At 39.8% G+C, this 24,860-nt stretch overlaps 1 pseudogene; it reads right to left on the reverse strand.

Annotated features, from left to right (window-relative positions):
• Window positions 1–2,849: 2,849 nt before the first annotated feature.
• LOC149138533 (peroxidase 4-like) lies at window positions 2,850–24,246 on the reverse strand (annotated as a pseudogene).
• Window positions 24,247–24,860: the final 614 nt, after the last annotated feature.

Consider the following 24,860-nt stretch of genomic DNA (forward strand, 5'->3'; position numbering starts at 1 on the left):
TTATCTCCCCCTCCTCCAGAACCCTTCCTCGATTCAGTCGTTCCCCTTCCACCACAGATAGACAACCCATCAATGGCTGGTCCTTCCTCTAATGTTCACTACATTTCATCATCCCCCCGATCCCCGGCCATCTATCCCTCCCATCTCAATGATATCCTGCCCTCTCCTGCTCCGATAGCTGGCTATAAAGGCAAAGTTGTGTGCGATACCCCAACTGCATACATCTCCCCGGGGTCCTCGGATAAAAACTCATTTGACTGTGATATCGACCACCTGCTAAAAAGGGCTTCGCTTAATTTGAAACCTCTTACCATTTACAAGCCTGACCGCTCCCTGTCCCCTGTCATTAGCCCGAAATCGGCTGGCAACATAACGGTTCGACGTAAAGAGAAAAGGGGAAGTAGGCACTTCCGCGGAAGACCGGGTAGAAAGGAATCGGTCCCCAGAAATATTAATCTTATTGATGTTCCTATTACTGAAGTAGTTTCAGATGATCTTTCTCTTCCTGGGCCTCTTAGAGCATGTCGGCCCCCGATGGTACAAAATGAATAATATCTTGTCCATGAACATCCGGGGTCTGGGTGCAAACCCAAAATTCATGGCCCTAAAGGACCTATTTCGGTCCTCTGATTCTAGACTGCTTCTAATTCAGGAGACGATGCATGAGTGCTCTCAGACAATTTCATATTTCAGGAGAATGCTCCCATCCTGGCACATGGCGGCTACAAATGCCAATGGTTTATCAAGTGGTTTAGCAGTATTATGGGACCCAAGATGGATCAAAGCGGTAGCCTTCCAATGCTTTGCTGGCATTCTGATTTTGGCCCATTTTAGAGATTGTTCCGAGCCTATCCACATCTTAAATCTATATGCCCCATATAGGAACCGGTTTCAGTTTTGGGATAAATTATTGTCTTCTGAATTTTTTGATATGGATTCCCTCATGATCGCAGGAGATTTCAATAGCACTCTATCTATCAACGAGGTCTGGGGCAATGGCAGGAAAATGGATCCTATTGGCCGTATGATTCGAAATGCCATTATCCAATATAACTTCATTGACATCCAGCCAGTCTGTCAAGGTCCCACTTGGGATAATAGCTGAACAAATGACTCCTTCATGGCCAAGAGACTTGACAGATTCATAATTCATGGCAAGTTGATTGAGAGATTCGGCTTCCCATTAATGAAGATCTATCCGGCGTATATATCTGATCATCGCCCCATCATTATTCAGTGGAAGAATTCGGGGAGCAGAAAGGGTTATCCTTTTAAATTCAACAGAACGTGGCTCTCTGATGAATGCTTCATCCAGTTCATAAAGGATACATGGCAGCAACTTACAGCTCAGACACCCTATCAATCACATGACTTCATAAATCGCTTATCCTGTCTCCGCGCTAAAGTGAAATCATGGCAACGGGAGAAATTGGCTACAAATAGAAGGAAGCTGAATGACATAGATAAAAAACTTCAAAGCTTATCTAGATTTTTCAAATATGCCTCCATTTCCTCATTCATGAGGAAACAAATATGGGACCTTGAAAAAATGAAGCAAAAGATTCTAGCGGAGGAAGAATCTACGTGGCGACTCAAGAGTCGGGCCATATGGCTCAGGGAAGGCGACAAAAACACAAAGTTTTTTCATAAATATGCAAATAGACGGAGATAGACGAATACGATATGGGAGATTAAGGATGATTTGGGAAATTTTGTCTTTTCCCAGGAGGATATTTCCCGTGAAGCTGTCAACTTCTTCAAAAGGGCATACAGCAGAGACACCGGTAGCGACATAGTCGATATCTTATGGGGCATAGAGCCGTACCCTTCTATGTTTGATGATGAACAAAATGCTGCTCTATTTGCTGCGGTTACAGAGGATGAAATATTATCAACGATGAAATCATTTCAAAAGGACAAATGTCCGGGACGGGATGGCTGGTCAATCGACTTCTTCATCCACTTCTATGATTTGTTTAAAAATGACATTCTTAACATGGTCGAAGAATCAAGAGTAAGTGGAAAAATCAGTCAGCATTTATCCTCCACTTACATCGCCCTGATCCCTAAAAAGGCGCTAACTACATCATTCTCAGACTTTCGTCCCATTTCATTATGCAACGTCTTATATAAGACCATATCAAAGATTATAGCAATGCGCATGAGGAATGTATTATCATTGCATCTGACTCCTGAACAACACGGTTTCCTCAAAGACAGGAACATATTAGAAGCAGTGGCACTCACACAAGAATCCCTGCATTCTATCCATCACAAAAATCTAGAAGCTGCTATATTAAAAATAGATTTAAAGAAGGCGTATGACAGTGTTGACTGGGGTTTCATCTGTTGTCTCCTTACAAGGATCGGCCTAGATAACAGATGTTCGGGATGGATCATGGCGTGTGTGGAAGAGGTAAATTACGCAGTCTTGATCAATGGAGTTCCTACGCCTTTTTTTAAAGCTGCCAGGGGGCTTAGGCAAGGTTGTTCCCTGTCCCCCTTGCTTTTCATTCTAACTATGGACTCTCTCAGTCTCCACATAAAGAGGGCAATACAACAAAATTTCTGTCGGCCCCTTCCTATATGCAAAGGAATATCCATATCTCACAACCTTTTTGTCGATGACATTCTCATCACCGCTATGCTATGCAGGGCTTCCTGGATTTGCCTTCATAGAATCTTGGGAAGATTTCAATGCGCCATAGGTATGAATATTAACGAAGGGAAATCATCCTTTTATGTCCAAGACATAAATGGGAATTTAATTATTTTCCTTTCTCAATTATTTAATATCAAAGTCAACCCCCTCCAGAACGGCTTCAAATACTTGGGTTTTAATCTGAAAGCTAATGGGTACCGGGTGATGGACTGGTCTTGGATAGCAGACCTTTTTTATAAAAAAATTGCTGCTTGGGAACATACTTACCTATCAAAAGGTGGACGCTTGATTCTGACCCAAACCGTTCTCGTTCAGACAATGGTTTACTGGGCACACTTATTCTATATTCCATCTGCAATTATAAACAACATGAACAGGATGATTGCCAGCTTTATATGGGGATGTAAAATGGACCAATTCAAATATCATCTTTCCAGACTATCTGCTCTGACTCGGCCCAAATATATGGGAGGATGGGGCATTTTAGAATTATCAAAATTCCGGAAGGCACTGCTATGTAAGTCGATGTGGAAAGCCATCATGGGAAACTCAATGTGGAGCTCGCAATTCGTGCTAAATACATGAATAATAGGGACATGTCATTCTGGATCCGGAAAAATCATATTGGGACCCCCCATGGATCCGCTATCTGGAGAGGTTTCAGAAGATTGGAACCTTTTTTTAGACAAAACCTCATTTGGAAATTCCAGACAGGTGCAAAATTAATAATTGGACAGGATGAGCTAGCTGGAGGCGTCGGGAAAATACATATTGGCCCATTCTTGCTGCAAGCGCTCCATAATCGTGGAATTTTCTTCTGGGCCAGTGTTATTAGCAAATGGGAGGGGGCCATCCCACTTTGGAAAACTGCAGAGGAACTTCAGCTGCGGGAGGATTTAAAGTCTCAATGGAATAATGTTTTATTAAAGCTTCGTGCCCATGGCATTTTTCGCGTGGCTGACAACGACTTTCTCATTTGGAATGGCCTGGGTGGATCCTCGGCGGTCCAGGTTAAATTAATATACCAGCAACTTTTATCCACGGAGGCGGGTACTAACGGAGAAGTTTTTCCCTCTGCTTTCTGGAAAATAGGATGCCCCACGAAGATTATTATATTTGCATGGCTGGTGTTCCACGACAAGAACCTTACGTGGGAAAACTTGCAAAAAAGGAAATGGCAAGGGCCTGCAATCTGCCTCCTTTGTAGAAACTATTCGGAGAGTAATTTTCATCTATTTCTCACATGCTCACAGGTGCGGCCTATATGGGAAAATTTAGCGGCTCATTTTGGTTTCACACATGGCTCTTTCTCTTCAATTCCTGTGGCCTTCAAAAGCTGGAGCTCCATGTACAAAGGATGGAGGCCTATTCCTTTATTGACCATTTGGTCTATATGGAAATGGAGAAATGGCAGGCTCTTCGAGGCTAAAGTGGAACCCAATACCTCTGTTGTGTCATCTATTATATCCCAATACAACTCCCTGGATATGGCTGGACAAATCAGAAGAAGTAAAAGGAAAAACAACACAACAATAGACAACAGTCATGAAGGCGATAGGAATCATTCGGCAAGGATATCCATGGTTCCACCATGTGCTTTTTTCGATGGTGCAGCACAACAGGGAACGAGCGCATGCGGTGTTTTCATCAAAACAACAGAGGATCAGTGTTTTGAAATCCATTGGAATGCAGGACGGGGCTCCAACAACAGAACTGAGGCGGTGGCATTAGCGGGACTCCTTTCTTTTTGTACTTTCCTAGATATTCCGGAGCTACATATCTATGGAGACTCTAAATTAATTATTGAACATGTTTTGTCAAAGCATAACATAGAAAACATCCATCTTGCCATCACCTGTGAATCAGTGGAGCCATCGTTGAAGAGTTCCTGATTGGAGTGGAGAAGCCCTTTCTTGCTTTTCGGATTGCTGTAATCCAACAGTGGGAGTCATATAAGCCAATGGCGACAAGTTACTATCTCCGGAGCTTGCGGTACTCGGACACTTTGAACGCAATGAAGTGGAGTACATAGTATCTATGTTGGTGTCATTGTAAATATGGGCTCTGAAATTCTTGCATTGTGCCTGCCCGATAGTATGACCACCTGCAGATGGAATAAAACATATCAATTCAAAACCACCAATGAAAATTGAATATTCTTAGACCAGTAGCCATTAGTTTTTTTTCTTTATGAATGAATATTCTTAGTCCAGTAGGTATTAGGTTTTTTTTTTTTTTTCTTCAACAAAATTATTATGTGACTAATCAGTAGAATCTGGTCATAAGTTTTTTTCACGTATAGAACATGTCTTTAGAGATAATTAGTTTATAAGTTTTTTTTCACAACTTTCACTAAATAAAATATATTTTGGAAATATTTTTATCAAATAAATTATGTTTCCGCATAGTAAAACATGTTTATCGACATATTTTCACCAAATAAAATATATTTTTGGAAATATTTTTATCAAAAAAAAATATGTTTCCAGAGAGTAACATGTTTATCGACATATTTTCACCTAATAAAATATGTTTCTAGAAAATTGAACCCACCACAACCAGCAACCAGAAACAAAATATGTGTATATGCCAACTAAACTCAAATCATAAAACACAAACTGTGTCTCTACCAACTACGCTCAACTACTTTGACAGATCAGTATCGATGGTCATTATCAGAATTTTTTTGTGTGGCAAGAATAATAATATTACAATTACTTTCCAGTGCAACTATCTCCTTTGCAGAGAGTCCCTGCGCTTGGAATAGTGAGATGACTTTGCTCAGACTGGAAGTGGGAGGGGGAATGTTATTGTTTGCACTGCTTTAGCTTGCTGTTGTTGAGTCTCGCCTCCCCAACATTACCGTCCATGAAGGCCCGCCCAGCTGCCAATTGACAATTTGATAAGATATATTAATCATTACATGATAGATCTTTCAGTTATTCAAACAGCAATATAGGCAAAGCTGAACAAGGTTAGTCTGCGTTACATCAACAACATAATCGCGAGTAGCAATGGCGAGAATGTCTGCACAGGAAACGACTCCGCTGTAGGCTTTCTTGACATTGCTCTTTATGGCATCTATCACATCGAATCCTCTCGCGGAATTGGCATTGGTAATATCCGTTTTCTTGCCAGTAAACGTCGAGGAGTTGTCCAACAACACGAACCCATCGCAACCCTGCATATGAATAAAACCCACGAAATCGGAACTTATCAATAATATCTCATTTGTCTCTAAACAAAAATATAGCATATCAATAATAATATCAATTCTGGGCATTTTCCTGGGTACTTTTATTTGTATGGAAGATTTTCAGAATATTTATGGAATTTGAAATACATGGTAAGTTCAAACAATTGATCTATCTATTTTATGAGATTTTCAAAATATGTCAAAAACATGTTTATCAAAAATAATATTAATTTTGGTTTTATAATTTTGGTTGAAGGAGTAGATTTTTTAGAATTTTTTAGACTCTGGTTATAACTATATATTTTTGGTTTTATAGTGGCAAAAATAATATTAATTTTGGTTATAATTTTGGTTGAAGGAGTAGATTTTTCAGAATTTTTTAGACTCTTGTTATAACTATATATTTTTGGTTTCAATGGCAAGTACAAAGTTTATAATGGCAGCCACAAAATTTGATCTTAAACTAGATTTATCTATCTTAGGCCTCGCCTAAATCACTCCAAAAAATTACCAATTCCACCCACCATAATTAAAAACTAATATCAATAGTGAATTTTTTTTTTTATTTCTATTGAGTGTTGGAAATTTCTTGCAATTTCAAACAAAATTCACTGAAGAGAGAGAAATGCTCTGTTTTGCCACAGGATCTTAACACAAAAATCTGAGCGAGTTTTCCTTATACAAATAAAACTTGTATTCATTAATAAAATGCCTGATAGAAACTTCTTCCTCACACAGAGAGATTACACGAGCTCCAAAAAAAGAAATTTACTTTGTCTCTACAATAGAGAGTAATAATCTCTTTTTTAAAAATTAACACACTGCCATAAATAAAACATTTCTTACATTTACTGCTGTAAATGTAATTCCTTACATTAAATTTCAACCAAAAGAAAACATTCACAGTTCTGCGCACTTCACTTCATTGCAATAAGCTACCTCACACACTCCTGCATTCTCACTTTTTGCTTCACATTACATTGCATATACTATAATCCACACAACAAAAAAAACACATAACAATCCCGTGCATAAAAAAAACATTAAAATTAAATGGTTTCTACCAACGTTTAAAAAAACACATAACAATGCATTGACCTATACCATATTCCAGTGGATTAAAAAAACATTAAAATTAAATGGTTTTTACCAACGTTTAATTGTGCCCATACCTTTCTTTTAATCATGCAATACTCTCGTACAAAATGAACTAAAAAATTTTACCTATATTTACTAACCTCAATTAATTTTACTTATTGTTTTACTACGGTCAAACAAAAATTTCACGCAATGTCATGTGCAGGGCTGAGCTTCAACTTTGGCTTAATCGGATGGTGGACAGTCTTCACTTCAATCCAACAGTTATCGCTCGCCCAAACCAAACGAACGTTACCTCCCGATGAAAAGTTGTTTTGCAAAACGTACTGAGAACACGAGTCAGCACAAGGTTTCATCATGTCCGTTCAGAGGAAAACCACTTTTCAGCAAAAGCGGTGCAATAAGGTTCAACGATTTTCTGAATTAAATGCAGCACGACAGTTGAGATTAATATTTCAACACTCCCCTTTAATTTCAACTGTTGAGTTATCATTCATAACCAAACATTTCCTCAAAAACTCAAATTTTTTTTGGTCCAATGGCTTGGTCAGAATGTCGGCAACCTACTCTTGAGTCCGGCAATGTTTTAAAACAATTTCTCCATTGTTTACCAATTCCCTGATGTAATGAAACCTTGTGTCAATGTGTTTCGTTCTCTTATGAAACACCGAATTCTTGGATAATGCAATAACAAAGCTATTGTCACAAAAAATCACCGTTCCTTTTGCCTGCTCTTGGCTTAAGCTCCTTAACATTCTTCTCATCGAAACTTCTTGACATGCTGCTGCTATAGCTGCCACATATTCTGCCTCTGCTATAGATAGTGCTACAATAGGCTGTTTCTTAGAAGCCCATGAAATGGCTCCTGAACCCATGAGAAAAACATAACCGGATGTGCTTTTCCGATCATCTACACTTCCAGCCCAATCATTATCAGTGTATCCAATTAAATCTGAACATTCTGAGACAGTATATAAAATGTCAAACCTTTTAGTACCTTTAACATACCTCAGAATTCTTTTTGCTGCCTTCCAATGTGCTTCTTTTGGCCTCTCCATGAATCTGGAAATTAAACTAACAGAAAACATTATATATGATCTAGTTGCAATCAAATACATGAGGCTGCCAACTATGCTCTTGTACAAACTAGGATCAAAATCCTTTCTGTTGTCCTCTTTGCTGATTTTTAATCCCATCACTGTGGGAGTGATTGCTGCTTTGCTCTCCTGCATGTTAAATCTTTCCAATACTTCATTGACATATTTTTCTTGTGAAATAAAAATTCCATGTTCATTTTGATCTACTTCTATTCCTAAAAGGTATCTCGACAAACCCATGTCAGTCATTTCAAATTCTTCTTTCATGACTATTTTGAAGTTTTCAATGAGATGATTATCATTACCTGTGAAAATAACATCATCAACATATAACACAACAATTAGCATTTTACCATCCTTTTCTTTGATGTAGAGAGTGGGTTCTCCCTCACACTTCTCAAATCATTTTTCTAGTAGACTATCCTACTGTACCATGCTCTTGGTGCTTGCTTCAGCCCATAAAGAGCTTTCTTCAATCTGCACACTTTGTGCTGTTGGACTTTCTTTTCATAGCCTGGAGGTCATTCAATGTAAACCTCTTCCATTAACACTCCATTTACGAATGCTGAATTCATGTCCATTTGGTAAACTTTCCACTTGTTTTGTGCTGCTATGGACCACACTGCTCCTACGGTTTCCATTCTTGCAACCAGTGAGAAAGTCTCCTCATAGTCTCTCCCATACTGCTGCTTATACCCTTTGACAACATGTCTTGCCTTGTGCCTTTCTATTTTTCCTACAGCATTACTCTTGGTCTTATAGACCCATTTAACACCAATGACTTCTTTACCTTTTGGTAGTTCAACCAAATCCCATGTCTTGTTTCTTTCTATGGCATTAATCTCCTCATCCATAGCTTCTAACCATTTCTTATCCTTAATTGCATCTTTGAAATTAATAGGGTCATCAACATGACAATATAAAACAAACAAAGAATTCATACCTTCATCATAAATGTCACCTAAATTTTTGAATTTCTTACCTCTTTCATTTGGTGTACAAGTGCTTGAAGATGTACTTGAATTTCCTCCTTGTGGTGTGCTTGGAGAAGCACTTTCATTTCTTCTCAAGGGTGTCTCTTGCTGCCCTTGTGTTGGTGTTGTTGTTTGGGGATGTATTTCAGCCATCTCCTCATCATATTCATCATGAGACAAATAGTTTTTAACATTCACTATTTTCTCTATGCTTTCATCCCAAGCTTCCTCCTCAATGAATTGAACATATCTACTCACAAAAAATTTCTTGGTAGATGGGATATACAACCTGTAAGCTTTGGATTCCTCACTGTATCCAATGAAAGTACATTTCTCCCCTTTGCTGTCCAACTTCTTCCTTAGCTGATCCGGAATGTGTGCCTAAGCCACACAACCAAAAACTTTCATGTGGGCGACTCCTTGCTTTCTCCCACTCCATGCTTATTCAGGCACACTGTTCATAACTGCTTTTGTTGGGCATCTATTCAAAATATATACTGCACAGCGTACAGCTTCAACTCAATAATCATTTGGAAAATTCTTTGCCTTTAGCATACTCCTTGCTATATCCATGATGGTCCTATTCTTCCTTTCAGCTACTCCATTTTGCTGCAGAGTGTACCTAGTGGTAAACTGTTTTTGTATTCCATTTTCTCTACAAAACTGTAGCAATTCCTTGGATATATTCTGACATCCTCTGTCAGTTCTTAGAACTTTGATATGCAGCCCACTTTGATTTTTTGCAAGTGCTTTGAAATTGCGAAATTTTTCAAACACTTCACTTTTGTTCTTCAGGAAATAAACCCAAGTTTTTCTGGTGAAATCATCAATGAATATTAGAAAATATTGAATGCCTGCTAGTGATGGAGTTTGTATCGGTCCACATAAGTCTGAGTGGAAAATCTCTAAGGGTGCCTTTGCCCTTATGCTTTCCCTTGATGGAAAACTTTCTTTGTGTTGTTTTCCCAAGATGCAACCTTCACAAAGGTTGTATGGTTCCTCTATCAATGGTAATCATCTTACCATTCCTTTTCGGCTCAACAAATTAAGACCTCCAAAGTTGAGATGTCCAAATCTCAAGTGCCACAACCAATTTTCATCCTTTGGTACGGTTTGGAAAGCCTCTTGGGTAACTGCTGCAATTACTTTTTTGTTTTTCAAATCTGCCTTTATTCTAAGAGGGAACATCCGGTTCCTCGTCATCTTCACTTCATCAATACAACGTTTGCTGGGTGCTCTATCCATGATGGTGCATACATCATTCACAAAGAAAACATTGTAACCCTTTTGAACAAGCTTTCCAATACTTAGGAGGTTACACTTCATTCCAGGAACATAATAAACATATGCTATTGTTTTCTTTTCACCTTTCTTTGTAAATATTTTTACTTCTCCTTTTCCCATAACAAAAATTTTACTATCAGTCCCAAGTGTGACTTGTGACTTCACACTCTGATCTAAATTGGAAAACAAGGCTATGTTTCCTGTCATATGGTTACTACAACCGGAATCTAGAAACCATATATCATCACTGTTTGTTTCAACCATTTTACAAGCTAAAAGCACATTATTTTGGCTGATATTTTTTCTAGTGATATTTGCACTTGATCTATTACTCATATCATGCTGCTTCTTCCAACGTTCATTTGCATAATGCCCATATTTTTTACAATAATAACATTGGACATTGGATTTTTCATACCTTTGTCCTTCAGCATGATGTTGTCCACTTTGTTGACTGCTACCTTGACCTTGGTTCTAATTTGGATTTCTGCCTCTTCCTTGAGAATTTGCTGGATTATTTCTTCCACCTTTGTTTTGGCTTCTGCCTCTTCCTCTCTTATTTTCTCTGCCTTGACCTCTTCCTCTTCCAAAGGACATCTGGGTCTTGAAGGCTTGCTCTAGAGATGAGTTTTCATTTCTACTCAATCTCTGCTTATGTGTTATCAGTGATGCATGAAGTTCATCAACTGAAAAGTTTGTGAGATCCATTGTCTCTTCTATGGTGGTGACAATCACATCGAACTTTGAGGGTAGGACCCTCAATAGTTTCTCTAAAATCCTCCTTTCTTCAAGAATTTCTCCATGAGTCCTTATCTGTGTGACCAGACCAATCACATGTGTGAAGAATGAGTCAATATTGTCTGACTCATTCATGCACAGATTTTCAAAATCTCTCCTCAGAAACTGTAGTTTTGTTGTCTTCACTTTCTCCATGCCATGATAGGTTGTTTTGAGAGTTTGCCATGCCTTTTTGGATGTCATGGCTACTGCTATCCTTGGAAACACACTCTTATGCACTGCTTGATACAAAAATACGAAGGCTTTTGAATCCTTCTTCTTATTTCTCTTTAACAGATATTTCTTTGCGAGAGTTAATCTATTAAACTCATCTTCATCTCCTGGTTCTTGAAACCCATATTCAACAAGTTCCCATAAATCTTGTGAGGCAAATAGGGCTCTCATGGTTATTGCCCAATAGTCATAGTTTTTCCCATTAAACTGTGGGAGCTGAGTATTAAAAATACCCATGCTAGTGCTGGTGCTGGAGCCAGCCATTCCTTGCACTCTCAGCTATGCTTCAAATACTTGACTGTGTATTTAAAAATCACTGAGTGTCTTCAACAGCTACACAAAAAAAACTTTGAGAAATACCTGGATCCTTTCTTGACTGAGTCTTCACTCTGTTGGAGAAGCTGCTGCAACAAAAAATCCTTCCTTCAGCTTCTTTGACACCTTCAAAGAGCCTGGACAAGCTCTGATACCATGTTCGAAATATTCGGTAATTTCAAACAAAATTCACTGAACAGAGAGCAATGCTTTGTTTTGCCACAGGATCTTAACACAGGGAAGCATAAAAAAAAATTCTGAGCAAACAGAGTTTTCCTTATATAAATAAAACTTGTATTCATTAATAAAATGCCTGATACAAACTTCTTCCTCACACAGAGTGTTATAGACATTTTTGGCACTGCAACCCCAAGCATAAAATGTCCATAAACCAAGGGATCCTAAGTCCCTAAAGGTGTTGTTCCAACCCCTAAAAAAATAAGGTCAACTGATTACAGCATCTCCTAGAAGTTCTCCATGAAAAACTACTCAGAACTGGTCAAAACTGGACCATTTCACCTGCTCCATAGGCAAAGTGCGTTGCATCTCACCTAAATACACACAGTAGGTGCATTTCATTTCAAAAAGCCCTTCTATGGGGTGCGATGGGCGAGAAGGGACAAATGGCAGGGTCAATCCGCAAGGTGGAGAAGCATGGTATCTTCCAGAAACTTCTCCTGTGACACTTTCCTCTCTGAATTCGACCAGGGATGAGTAAGAGATCATCAATCTCCAAGTGGAATCAAGAACTATCAGAGGGAGGACACTAATCAAATCTCAAGCTGACTCATCTCCCTTGCAGACATCTATATATGGATCCCTCATCCCAGAGATCTAGAGGCTGGAATTTTGCATCTTGTAAGGAATTGTTGTTGGTTTCTTAAGGCAACATCATAGTGTTGGGTGATCTAAGCTTTTCATGAGGTGAAGAAGGGCTTACTTGCTGAGAGGATGTTGGGTCAGAACAATCGGTTGTAATTCTCTTGGCCCTTTCTTGATTATCAATAAAACTACTCAAGTTTTCCTCCATACACTTGTGTGATTGATGTTTTATGCATTTGTGTGGTTAATATACATCTGATCCTATATTGCTTATGATAATAGATTCATGTTCTCATATAGTGCTATGCTTATTTGATTCTACAGATATTCTGTGAAGCTGGGTACGAAAACAAGTAGCAAAGGACTATCAGAAGAGAGAGGAATCGAACAATGAACCAAGCACAAGACAGAGGTTGGTCTCCTTTATTCTTCTCTCATCTATCTTTCATAAAGGAAAACGAAAGTAGTTTTAGTTTGTTTGTTTCTAAGGTAGCTACCAGCCTTAGTTGGATTAGCAGTTCTGCATAGACACTATTCCCGGTAACAAAATGGCGACTCCACTGGGGGGAGAGTAGATTGTTTGTTCATCTACATTTGTTTACTTTATAAACTTACAGACGGAGCTTGAAGTCAAGCCAGCTAGCCTTCAAACTGCATTTGCTATGCAAGTGCAAAGTAGATCAACGTTGCTTCAGTCAATCTCCGGGTTTTGTTTATGAATTAAACAATTGATTTACAAAGATCTCTAATTTCCCTTGTGGTGGCTCTAGTAACCTCCTTAGATCTACCCCTGTGATTGATTTACTGATTACCACTTGCTTGGCCTAAATCCCTGAACTGAACTGCAAACTATGACCTGGAATCTAATCAAAGTCTCATCCCTCGTCCAGTGCACTGTCTGTTCTGTGAACTTCAAATGCAGTGCACTTCGCGAGTGTAGTATGTGCATTGAATTTCAATTTCACTCTGTTACATGTGCGTTGATCAGACAAGGCCTTGTTCCTAAAATTTTGGTTTCTGTGTTTACTCTTTTCAGATCTATTCAGGAGTTTTGCTGTGTATAGTTAGTACACCTCTGTTTGAAACCCCTGTCCTTGCTGATATTTTGCCTCCATTGTGCAAAGAACTGTAAATGTTTTTATGTATTTTTTGAGTCATTTTCAGTTCTCCTTTACAAAGTAACGTAATTGTATTGTCGCTTCTTGATTTGAAAGTGTCGCAAGTGTCGTTTTCAGTCATAGAAGAGAATTTGATTGTTCCTGATAGTCGATTGCTCTGTTACTATTGTATTTGATCTGAATTAGTAGCTTTTCTAGTGTTGAAAGCAAGTTTTCAATTCCAAATCGCAAAGTGTTGTCATTGTACTCATTTTGTTTTGAAAAGAAGCTTGTTAGTAATTGTCGCTTTGAAAAATAATTCAGATTTGCGCATTAGATTTCTTTTTATCATTTACACATTAAGAAGGCTGAAAACAAATACATGCATGTGCATTTGCATTTAGACTATTTGTTGGTTTGATTTAGGACAGTGCATATAGTGTGTGCTCTTTGCTCTTTATTGAAAGAACGCCATCTCTCTTTCCTTAGTAGCTAGGATTTTCATTTGCAAAAAGAAGACTAAACGACTGTTTATCATCTTAGATTGCATTTTAGGAATTGTACATCTACATCACGCGTGAACCTGAAAGGAAAATTACCTAAACAAGATCAACTATAAAATAAATTTAATGAATCTAACAATGCTTTGGAACCTAACGCACAACATCTAGAAGTCTAGGCTAGAGACGTATTCCGGTGTCGTAAAGCCTGGTAATTGTTGCTTTCAATGTTGGTTGGGTGATTCCTCCACTTTGAGATGATAAGTTCTAGTACGGACTTGTGCTCCCACGTACCGTCGAGTATATTTTGGGAGACCACAATAGGATTTATCCTTTATCCATAGAAAGTCGTGTCTGTCGCCATATCGATTTCAATGCACTGAACACAGCATTCGGGAAGATTGACTGCCATACTGCAAAAAGTATTCTGCAGTTTTGCGATTGATTTGGTAATCCCTCTGTCTAGATTTCTAGAGCAGTCCCTTTAGTTCCTTTTCAGACTCCTTAACAGAAAAGGTCCATCTGAGCACTTGTCACTTCAAGCTCATTAAAAATCAAAGGTGACTAGAGTCATCTTTTGTTTTTTCTCAACTCTTAAAAATTCAAAAAACAAGTTGTGTGAAAGCGTATAAAAATTTATTTTAAACGGAATAATTATCACCTTTCCTACGTTGGTCTTAGGTTGAGGAAAATGGAGTCCACCAACCAAGGAGTTCCCCTTGGAGGAAATCCTAGTCCCTTCTCCTCTTAGGGAGATGTTGGTGCACCCCATATGGCCACATTGTCGCTTCCAGGATTGACAATTGGCTTGCCCGTGTGGATCTTCTCAACCTCTGTCGTTCAGGACACCGCGATTCCTGAACAATCGAGTCAGCAACTAAACGATACCAGAGTTACCCCCCAACCCTCTACTTCGTCCAATTCTTCCTCTCCTCCTTCCTCTTCGCTTGATGAAGCTGGTAACGCCAAAAATCAAGTACCTGAGAAGAATAAGGAAAAGAAGAAGAAGGAGCCAAAGGCGAAAAGGGGCAACCAAGCGTCGTCTAGCGAAAATCCACACACTGCACCGACCAGGCCTAAATCGCCATGTGTCATTTTCAAAGGAGACCAATATCATCGAGATTGTCCTTGCATCCCTTGGATTTTGAGGGACTGGTCTCCTCGTTTGCACAACCCGGTGTCGTCAACCTCTGATGATCATGTTGAAAATACACCGTCAACTAGTGAAAGTGAAGCCCCTGGACAAAAAGGAAAATGTAAATTTCCTTGTAAACTGTGTGAAGGCAATCACGTTCTCCACCGTTGTCGCTTCTTAGATGAGGCTAAAAGAGTTTTTGACGACCGTCAGGTTTCACTGTTATGACTCCCTCCTGGATATAAGAAACTCTTGTCGAGTCCGTCACTAGTTGAAAATCCGGCTGACATGCCCTTGTGGTCGGTCGAAGTATCTATCATTGAAGAAAAACCATCTGAATCCATTCCAGATGAAAGTAAAAAGGTCGAGGCGGTAGTGGACCCGGTCTTGCCTTCAGAGGTTCCATCTTCAGATGATACAGTCACCGAAGAGAACAAGGATGACACCATCCGAATGCTTTTCGTAAGCACAGACTCCGATGAACATGGGGGAAGTTTACCCATTCCTTTACCGCAGGAAGGAAGTTCATCAGAGTCATACCTGACCATCTATTCGGTCCCACCTCCAAGCAACCTAGTTGTTTCCATTTCAAATCATTTCTCAAATATATAGAATGGTCATGGCCGGTACCATCATAGATGAAGGGGCTTCTATGAGTATCCTTTCCTCAACTACTTGCAAAGCGCTTGGTTCGCGATCGCTTTTGCCTGAAATGAGAAATCTAACGGGCTTTGACAAAGGAACGAGTCGACCATTAGGGATCCTTCCCAATGTGCCCATTACATTGAGAGGGAAAACTGTTCACATGAACGTAATGGTAGTCCAAGGACCCCTGGACTATAATCTACTCCTTGGACGAGACTATATTTATTGCATGGGAGCCATTGTCTCCTCACTCTCTAGAGTAATGTGTTTTCCGCACGAAGGAAGAGTGGTCAAGCTCGTAGACCAGCTTTCATTCCCCGGTTCACGCATAGCAAATAGTCAGATACCATCCCTGAATGGTCTTTTCACGCAAGGAATGTCTCATCAATCCCTAGTCCGTCCTCCTGATGAGCGCGAGTGATTTAGAGGATATGACTGAAACCCAGGGGGCATTCACCCTGGTCTGCTTTGGCAGGAGAACTTCAGGTATAGGGTAGGTTTCCACGAGGGATATATGACTAGTCTGACACACCCGTCCGTTTAGGAAAATGGGATTAGACTGGAATAAGATTCCCTCGTCAAAGTTATGTGGGTGGAGGCATCTGCGCCATTCACCTTTGTCTATTTCGGTAGACATCACCGAAGAAGTGTTTTGTTTGTAACACAGATAGAACAATCTCCGGTAACCTGAAAGAGGTAGGCCTTTCCTGATAAAACAAATGTTTTGTTTGCAAATTGAGGGGTAACCTCGAAACTCTTTTTCACTATACCTGGGGGCATGCAAACCTTTTGGCATGCAAGCGAAGAGCGACCATTTATCTTTTCTTTGGATTGGTTGTTTCCTAACTTACATAAAGAAAGGATCTGGAGCAAAGCTTTGTAAGGTGCAAGCTCCACAAAAATGGAATCTTAGATGAGACATTCTTATTATACGACTGGATCGAGCAGTTTTAACGCGAACTTCATGCTCGTTAAAAACTAAACATAAGCAATGAGCAAGTGTTTACCCCAGTGTTTAAGCTCATTTTAAAATAAAAAATGAACCAATTTCTGGTAAATAACCATCGTGAATGTAGTACTTCAGCCTTTGAAGCCTTGGTCGTGTTCTCATCATCACCTCCACTCTGTATTGGCTGATCATTCACCTCCACTTGATTGTTTACCCCTTTTGAGGAACAATTGCGAAGAGTGATCCTGTTAGCCATCCTTGTAACACTGCCATGATTGGAAAATTCCAAACCTTACCTGGAATCAGCTGCTATCCGAATTTATCACTCGTTCCTCAAAGACGAGTCTCCTTTAAGCTCTTTTCAACTGAATCGTAAAATATGAAAAGATTGACGAGCCATTGGCCTCTCCAGCTCATTAAAGTGACCAGAAGTGCTATCCCTCCTTTAGATTTTAATCTTTTTGGACCTGAGGGATTATTACCAAAAAAGATCGAGCGCTTGTTTTGTTCGGCTCGTTAAAACTACCGAAAATTCATCCCTTCTGTATTATTTTATACTTTTTCGGACTTAAGGGATTAGATTATGAAAAAGGATTTTGGAGTTTCCTTTATGTTCCTTTTCAAACTCTCTAAAATTGAAAAAGGCCGAGTTATCTTTGTCGTTAAACTCGTTAAAACCTAATAGTGACAAACTTGTCCATAACAGACAAGAACGAGTTTCACTATCGGTAGGCTCGTTAAAACATAGCGATGGGTTTGCCTGAAGGGAAAATTATAGAACAAGCATATGTTATTCTCCTCAAGCTTGACAAAAATAAAGAGGTACTGGTCAGCAATGACTGGGGAAAAATTGGGAAGAAAACTTGAAGAAACTTTGTTGGTAGCAAGTCGCTCTTGAACATGACACTTTCACTCCACATCCTAGTCGGGTTGGGTTGTTCCATTCACTAGTCATATCACCATGGTTCCATCACACCATCCACATTTGGGGTTAATGCTACCAATCCATCATGTCAGTGTCGCCGATATGTTCCAGAGAAGTCGCTCAGAGAATTCACCTGTGTCTCACCCACTATAATACATTTTCGCTCCATTCTTTCATGACCGCCACCTTGAACCATATATCACCAGATCGTTTTCAACTCCATTAAAATCATTTGCTCCGTTCCGTGTCATTGATGTGGGATTCATTAAGGCCCTCCTATGACGGATCGCTTCTTGTCAACATCAGCTTATTATCTAAGAAGTCGATCTAGGAACAACCCTTTCAGTACTTTGAAGCTTGCATGCCTCAATGGCAATTTTCTCACTTCCCGCGACAGGTTTACATCAATGGCCTTCGACCGAAAGATTTTACGTGGTGTTCGACGCCAAGTCCCTTATTCACACCACGTGAATTGTACTGTAGTACCTTGAGGATAATTATCATTATCGGTGATTCCTCTCGCGCCTGTTAACAACTTACATCATTGGTTGGTAATCAGGCGATGTCTTTCCATGTTCGACTCCAGAACATCTCTCACATAGATCGACTTGTACTTTGAGTGAAGATCAAATGAGATTGAAGACCCCAGATCTAGTTTAATCCATCGGGGTTGTGATATATATTCAGGAACATAAAGACATCAAATGTACATCATTCTTGCACAGATAACATCCAATCTAAGGGATGATGGCTCTACTAGAATCATCAGTCTACACTTAGACGATTGTCTGTCTCATGTACATGAAAAATGAATTTATAAAGCTAGGCATGGGAATGCCCGCTTCAGCTAGATCATGAAAATATTATAAATATAATTTATTGTATTGTATCTTATTACAGGTCTCCTTCCAGCTTGAAAGAACTTTGGACCCTCATGATAAAGCATTTCACCCGACATCAAAAGATTAACGACCTCACGCTTTAGGGGGCAACTGTTATAGACATTTTTGGGCACTGTAACCCCAAGCATAAAATGTTCATAAAACAAGGGCTCCTAAGTCCCTAAAGGTGTTGTTTCAACCCCTAAAGGTACAAGGTCAACTGATTACAGCATCTCCCAGAAGTTCTCCATGAAAAACTACTCAGAACTAGTCAAAATTGGACCATTTCACCTGCTCCATAGGCAAAGCACATTGCATCCCACCTAAATACACATAGTAGGTGCTTGCATTTCAAAAAGCCCTTCTATGGGGTGTGATGCGCGAGGAGGGACAAATGGCAGGGTCAATCTGGAAGGTGGAAAAGCATGGAATCTTCCATAAACTTCTCCTGTGACACTTGCCTCTCTGAATTCGACCAGGGATGAGTAAGAGATCATCAATCTCCAAGTGGAATCAAGAACTATCAAAGGGAGGACACTAATCAAATCTCAAGCTGACTCATCTCCCTTGCAGACATCTATATATGGGTCCCTCATCCCAGAGATCGAGAGGCTGGAATTTTGCATCTTGTAAGGAATTGTTGTTGGTTTCTTGAGGCAACATCAGTGTTGGGTGATCTAAGATTTTCATGAGGTGAAGAAGGGCTTACCTGCTAAGAGGATGATGTTGGGTCAGAAAAATCGGTTGTAATTCTCTTGGCTCTTTCTTGATTATTAATAAAACTACTCAAGTTTTCCTCCATACACTTGTGTGATTGATCTTTTATGCATTTGTGTGGTTAATATACATTTGATCCTATATTGCTTATGATAATAGATCCATGTTCTCGTATAGTGTTATGTTGCTTTGATTCTACAGGTATTCTGTGAAGCTGGGTACGAAACAAGTAGCAAAGGACTATCAGAAGAGAGAGGAATCGAACAAGGAACCAAGCGCAAGACAGAGTTTGGTCTCCTTTATGCTTCTCTCATCTATCTTTCATAAAGGAAAATGAAAGTAGTTTTAGTTTGTTTGTTTCTAAGGTAGCTACCAGCCTTAGTGGGATTAGTAGTTCTGCTGATCCGGATTTAAACAGGAATGCAATAAAATACAGAGATAACCATAAAGACAAATATGCAGCGGAAATAATACTTCATTTCATTACTGTAAAAAACTAAAATATGCTTACAAATAGAAATGGAAATAACCCAGCTAGGGCGATGGTAGCTTATCTCTGAGAAGAGATGTGTCAGCTACATGCCTTTGAACTGTTCTCCAAAACCTGTGTTACAATGAGGCTCGAGGGCCTATTTATTGTTGAGAAACAATGGAAAACCCTTCACATTCCAAAACCTAACCCTAGAAGATGAAACGCCAAATTGTGGGCCCCGTTTTTGGGTAAGTTGGTACATCAACTTCCTGGGGTCGCGAATTGGTCATACTATCTCCATTTGATGTGCATGATAACCCATTGGAAAGATCTCTCCGAGGAATACGACGGAAAAGACAAATTTAGGAAGAAAAATCGTTGGCGGTGGATTTCCCAAAAAACGTCGTTTAGGGCCTCAAAACGGCTCCGGAAGTTTAGGACCCAAAAAACTGCTAAGAATAGTAAACTGTGCTATAATTAAGGAAACAAAAAAATTGAAAGAGACAGTTGTGGGGTTCCAAATGGGATAGGTGGGTGGCCACCAACATCCACCTAGATCATTCCTGCCCCATTAGGAAGCAATGGTCCCCATTGCATTGAGTTCCTCCCTGAGATGAGGAAGCTTCTGCTGAGCTGAGTCTCTGGTGAGCTGTTCTACAATCTCTAATGTGTCTAGAAATGGTGGGGAGCATGGTCGGTGATGGTCCACATTGAACACTCGGTGCAAGCGAAGGAATGGAGGAATGTTGTGCTTCAAAGCATTGTTTCCCGTAGCCTTGTTACTGGTGTAAGGACCATGTCGAAGTGGTCTGAGTTTCTGATAGGTTCTGATAAGGCGCTCCCTCTGCAAATGTAACCAATCTTTGTCACCCACCTGAAACTTGTGTGGTACCCCTCCGGGTAAGGAGAAGTTGTTCCTATGTTCTGTCACGACTGTATCCCTCTGTTGCTGCTGCTGTGTGGAGGAACCCTTCGCGGGGGTCATGGATGTAGCAACGATCTTCCCCTTACTTTGGGAGCGAACCAGTCAGAAAATAAATTTCCTAGTCTGTGAGATGAGCTTGCTGCCTTTCTTACAAGTGATCAAAGAGGTGGCGGTAGGTGGGGCTACCTCCAGTATCCTGTATAATGAATTATCCAAAGAAATGATGATAGCATGAGCCCTTGACTCATACATAGCATGTCACCTCCACAAGTATGGCTGGCCTAATAGTACATCACAAACATCCAGAGGTGTAACATCACACAATACCTCGTCTGTGAAGGGCTTGATGCTGTAGGGAAGGTGGCACTGCTGGCGAGTTTTTACATCTCGTCCTTCGTGAAGCCAACCGATACTGTATAGCTGTGGGTGTGGTGTAGTTGGTAGGCCCAACCGCTTCACGACCTCTGCCGAAATGAGGTTCTTTTGGTTGCCACTGTCGACAATGAATTGCAACGGCGAACCCTTCACCCACATCTATGAGTGGAAAAGACGTTTCCCCTCCTCTGGATCTTCGGGCTCATTTTTCTAGATCTTGGCAGTAGCAGCAGTGGCGCTGGGATCCGCATCAATGATCTGCTTCCCTTTGTCATTCCCCTTGTTGAGTTCTGACTCAAAGTTGAAACATGAATCCGATTCAGAAGCCTTCAACTCGGCCACCAGCGACTGCTTGGTCCGACACTCACTTGTGTTATGAGTGGGACTCTTGTGGAACCGACACCGCTTTCCTGTGTCCTTCTTCGACTTTGTGGTGTTGTTCTTTTCTTGCGGCTTCGACGGGTTGTCTTGGATCACCCTACCTTGGCTTTGTCCTTTGGGCTTTGGATTTGCAGATCCAAAGTCTTGCTTTTTCTGTTTAAACTTTTGCTCGATTTTGACAGCATATCGGTATGCTGTGCCAAGTGAGGAGATGTTCAAGAACTCCATCTCTTCCTGGATGTATCTATGTAGGCAGCCATGGTATTTGAGTACCAGATGCAACTTAGAATCTTTGATACCCAATTGTGTGCGAAGGGTATGAAAAATGTTTGTGAACTCCGGCACATCTTGGTCTCATCCCTGCTGTAGTGTGGTCCATTTGATGTATTTGTCCTCATAGCTTTTGACAGGGTAGTACTGCTCCTTGATGGTATCCCGGAAGTCATTCCAAGTGCGTGTGGCTGAAAACAGTGAGCCTGTACTTTCATCCTTCTATTCGTAGTAGGTTTCCCACCAGTCCTTGATGTGGGGGGTTGCTTTGAGAAGAGCGAAAACAATCTTTTCCCGACTTGAAAATTCATGAACAGAAAAATACCAATCGAGCAGGTTTAACCATTTATCTACGACATCTGTGTCTATTTGACCCTCGAAGATGGGGATTTCAAAATTAACTTGTACCTTAAACGATGTGGCATTTCCAGAGTAGCTGTTGGAAGCCGATGCGTCGCCTCTATGTAGCCGCTGAAGGATTTGGGCAAAGTTGTCCATCATCGCGTTCCTTTGTCGCTCGAGGGCTTCTTTGAGCAAGATTTGTATAGGATCTCCTGCCCCCTCGTTATTCTTCTCATCTGCCATGGGAGGTCGTTGAGATTTGCGAGGCTGGTCTTGCAAAGGTTCGAACAGTTCCAGACATAACTCCTTATATCCCGACCTCGTTGGGGACATGCAAAGAAAAAAAGAGAAAAAGCAGACCGCTCTGATACCATTGATTCGGATTTAAACAGGAACGTAATAAAATACAGAGATAACCATAAATACAAATATGCAGCGGAAATAGTACTTCATTTCATTACTGTAAAATACTGAAATATGCTTACAAATAGAAATGCAAATAACCCAGCTAGGGCCATGGTAGCTTATCTCTAAGAAGAGATGTGTCAGCTACATGCCTCTGAATTGTTCTCCAAAAACTATGTTACAATGAGGCTCGAGGGCCTATTTATTGTTGAGAAACAATGGAAAGCCCTTCACATTCCAAAACCTAACCCTAGAAGATGAAACGCCAAGTTGTGGGCCCCGTTTTTCGGTAAGTTGGTACATCAACTTCCCGGGGTCGCGAATTGGTCGTACTATCTCCATTTGACATGCATGATAACCCATTGGAAAGATATCTCCGAGGACTATGACAGAAAAAATGATTTTTAGATAGAAAAATCGCTTGGCGGTGGATTTCCCAAAAAAACGTCGTTTAGGGCCTCAAAATGGCTTCGGAAGTTTAGGACCCGAAAAACTGCTAAAAATAGTAAAATGTGCTATAATTAAGGAAACAAAAAAATTGAAAGAGACAGTTGTGGGGGTCCAAATGGATAGGTGGGTGGCCTCCAATGTCCACCTAGATCATCTGCATAGACATTATTCCCGGTAACACAAAGGGATTACACCAGCTCCAAAAAAAGAAATTTACTTTGTCTCTACAACAGAGAGTAATACTTTGTTTGTTAAAAATTAACACACTGTTGTAAATAAAACATTTCTTACATTTACTTCTGTAAATGTAATTCCTTACATTACATTTCAACCAAAAGAAAACATTCACAGTGCTGCGCACTTCACTTCATTGCAATACATTTCAATCTTCCAACAAATATTTTCATCTCGCGCTGTTGCGCCTCTCAAGCTACCTCACACACTCCTGCGTTCTCACTTTTTGCTTCACATTACATTGCATATACTATGAACCACACAACAAAAAAAAACACATAACAATACGTTGACCTATACCATATTCCCGTGCATAAAAAAAACATTAAAATTAAATGGTTTTTACCAACGTTTACTTGTGCCCATACCTTTCTTTTAATCGTGCCATACTCCCGTACAAAATGAACTAAAAACTTTTACCTATATTTACGAACCTCAATTAATTTTACTTATTGTTTTACTGGCGGTCAAACAAAAATTTCACGCAATGTCATGTGCAGGCCTAAGCATCAACTTTGGCTTAATCGGACGGTGGACAGTCTTTGCTTCAATCAAACGGTTATCGCTCGCCCAAACCAAACGAACGTTACCTCCCGATGAAAAGTTGTTTTGAAAAACGTACTGAGGACACGTGTCAGCACAGGTTTTTATCACGTTCGTTTGGAGGAAAACCACTTTTCAGCAAAAGCAGTGCAATAAGGTTCAACTATTTTCTGAATTAAATGTATCACGACAGTTGAAATTAATATTTCAACATTGAGAATTTTAAAATTTTTTCTAAAATTTTATGAACAAAAACAAGTTCAAAATAATTGACATCGCCCTACTTATAAGATTTTCAAAATATTCTAAAAATCCAAAATCAAATTAAGTTCAAAATCAAATCAATTATTGCACTCACATTAACAAAGCAGTCGTGAAAGTGCAGGCAGAGCAAGGACGCTCCCATCCATTTCTCCGTAGTGACTGCTTGCTTCACCGCGGCTTTCACTACCGACAGTGCCGTCGGGCAAGATTTGTCATAAAATGTGGAGCTCAGCTGCCCCTTCGCAATATCAGGAATAAAACACACAATAAACACCATCGTTGCAATACACCCAAAACTCTTCATCAAGGAATCCATTTTTTAGCTTATGGAATAAACCCAAAAAAAACTTTATTTAGCAGTATTGCAGGATGGTTTTGCAAGATCTGTGATGGACAATTTATAAGGGAAGATGTAGAAACATGAGGAGCAAATTCAAGTGAGGAAAAAGGAGTTGGTCCAATAAACATAACGAGGTCGTTGATTGATTTGATGTAGAGAAGACATCAGAAAACGATATATACTTCGCTAAAGTATTACTATACTCCCTTGCACAATTATTAAACTTCACTGCCCAAGCTGCACTGTTATAGCTGATTAATATAAGAAATGTTTTTTTACATGTGCGGATTTTATAAATATGTTTTTTAATGCATGAATGAATGTAGCTTTTTGAAAAACATCAACAAATTTGTGTTTAAAATTTGAAAAAAAAAACGTTTCTCCTTTTTTTCTAATTAAACTATGTGGATACAACAAAGAATTGAGTCTTTCTCCGTATGTTGGCGCCACCAGACTTTCTCAAATTTCCACGAGCAGTCGACCACGCAATCTCACAAGACTCTTTGCTTTAAATTCAAATGGGTGTGAATGTTGCCCTGTGAATGTCGGTT

Source organism: Pinus tabuliformis, chromosome X (genome assembly GCF_031772625.1).
Source record: "Pinus tabuliformis cultivar Carrire ecotype Pingquan chromosome X, CPIR1, whole genome shotgun sequence".
In the NCBI taxonomy this organism is placed as follows: Eukaryota; Viridiplantae; Streptophyta; class Pinopsida; order Pinales; family Pinaceae; genus Pinus; species Pinus tabuliformis.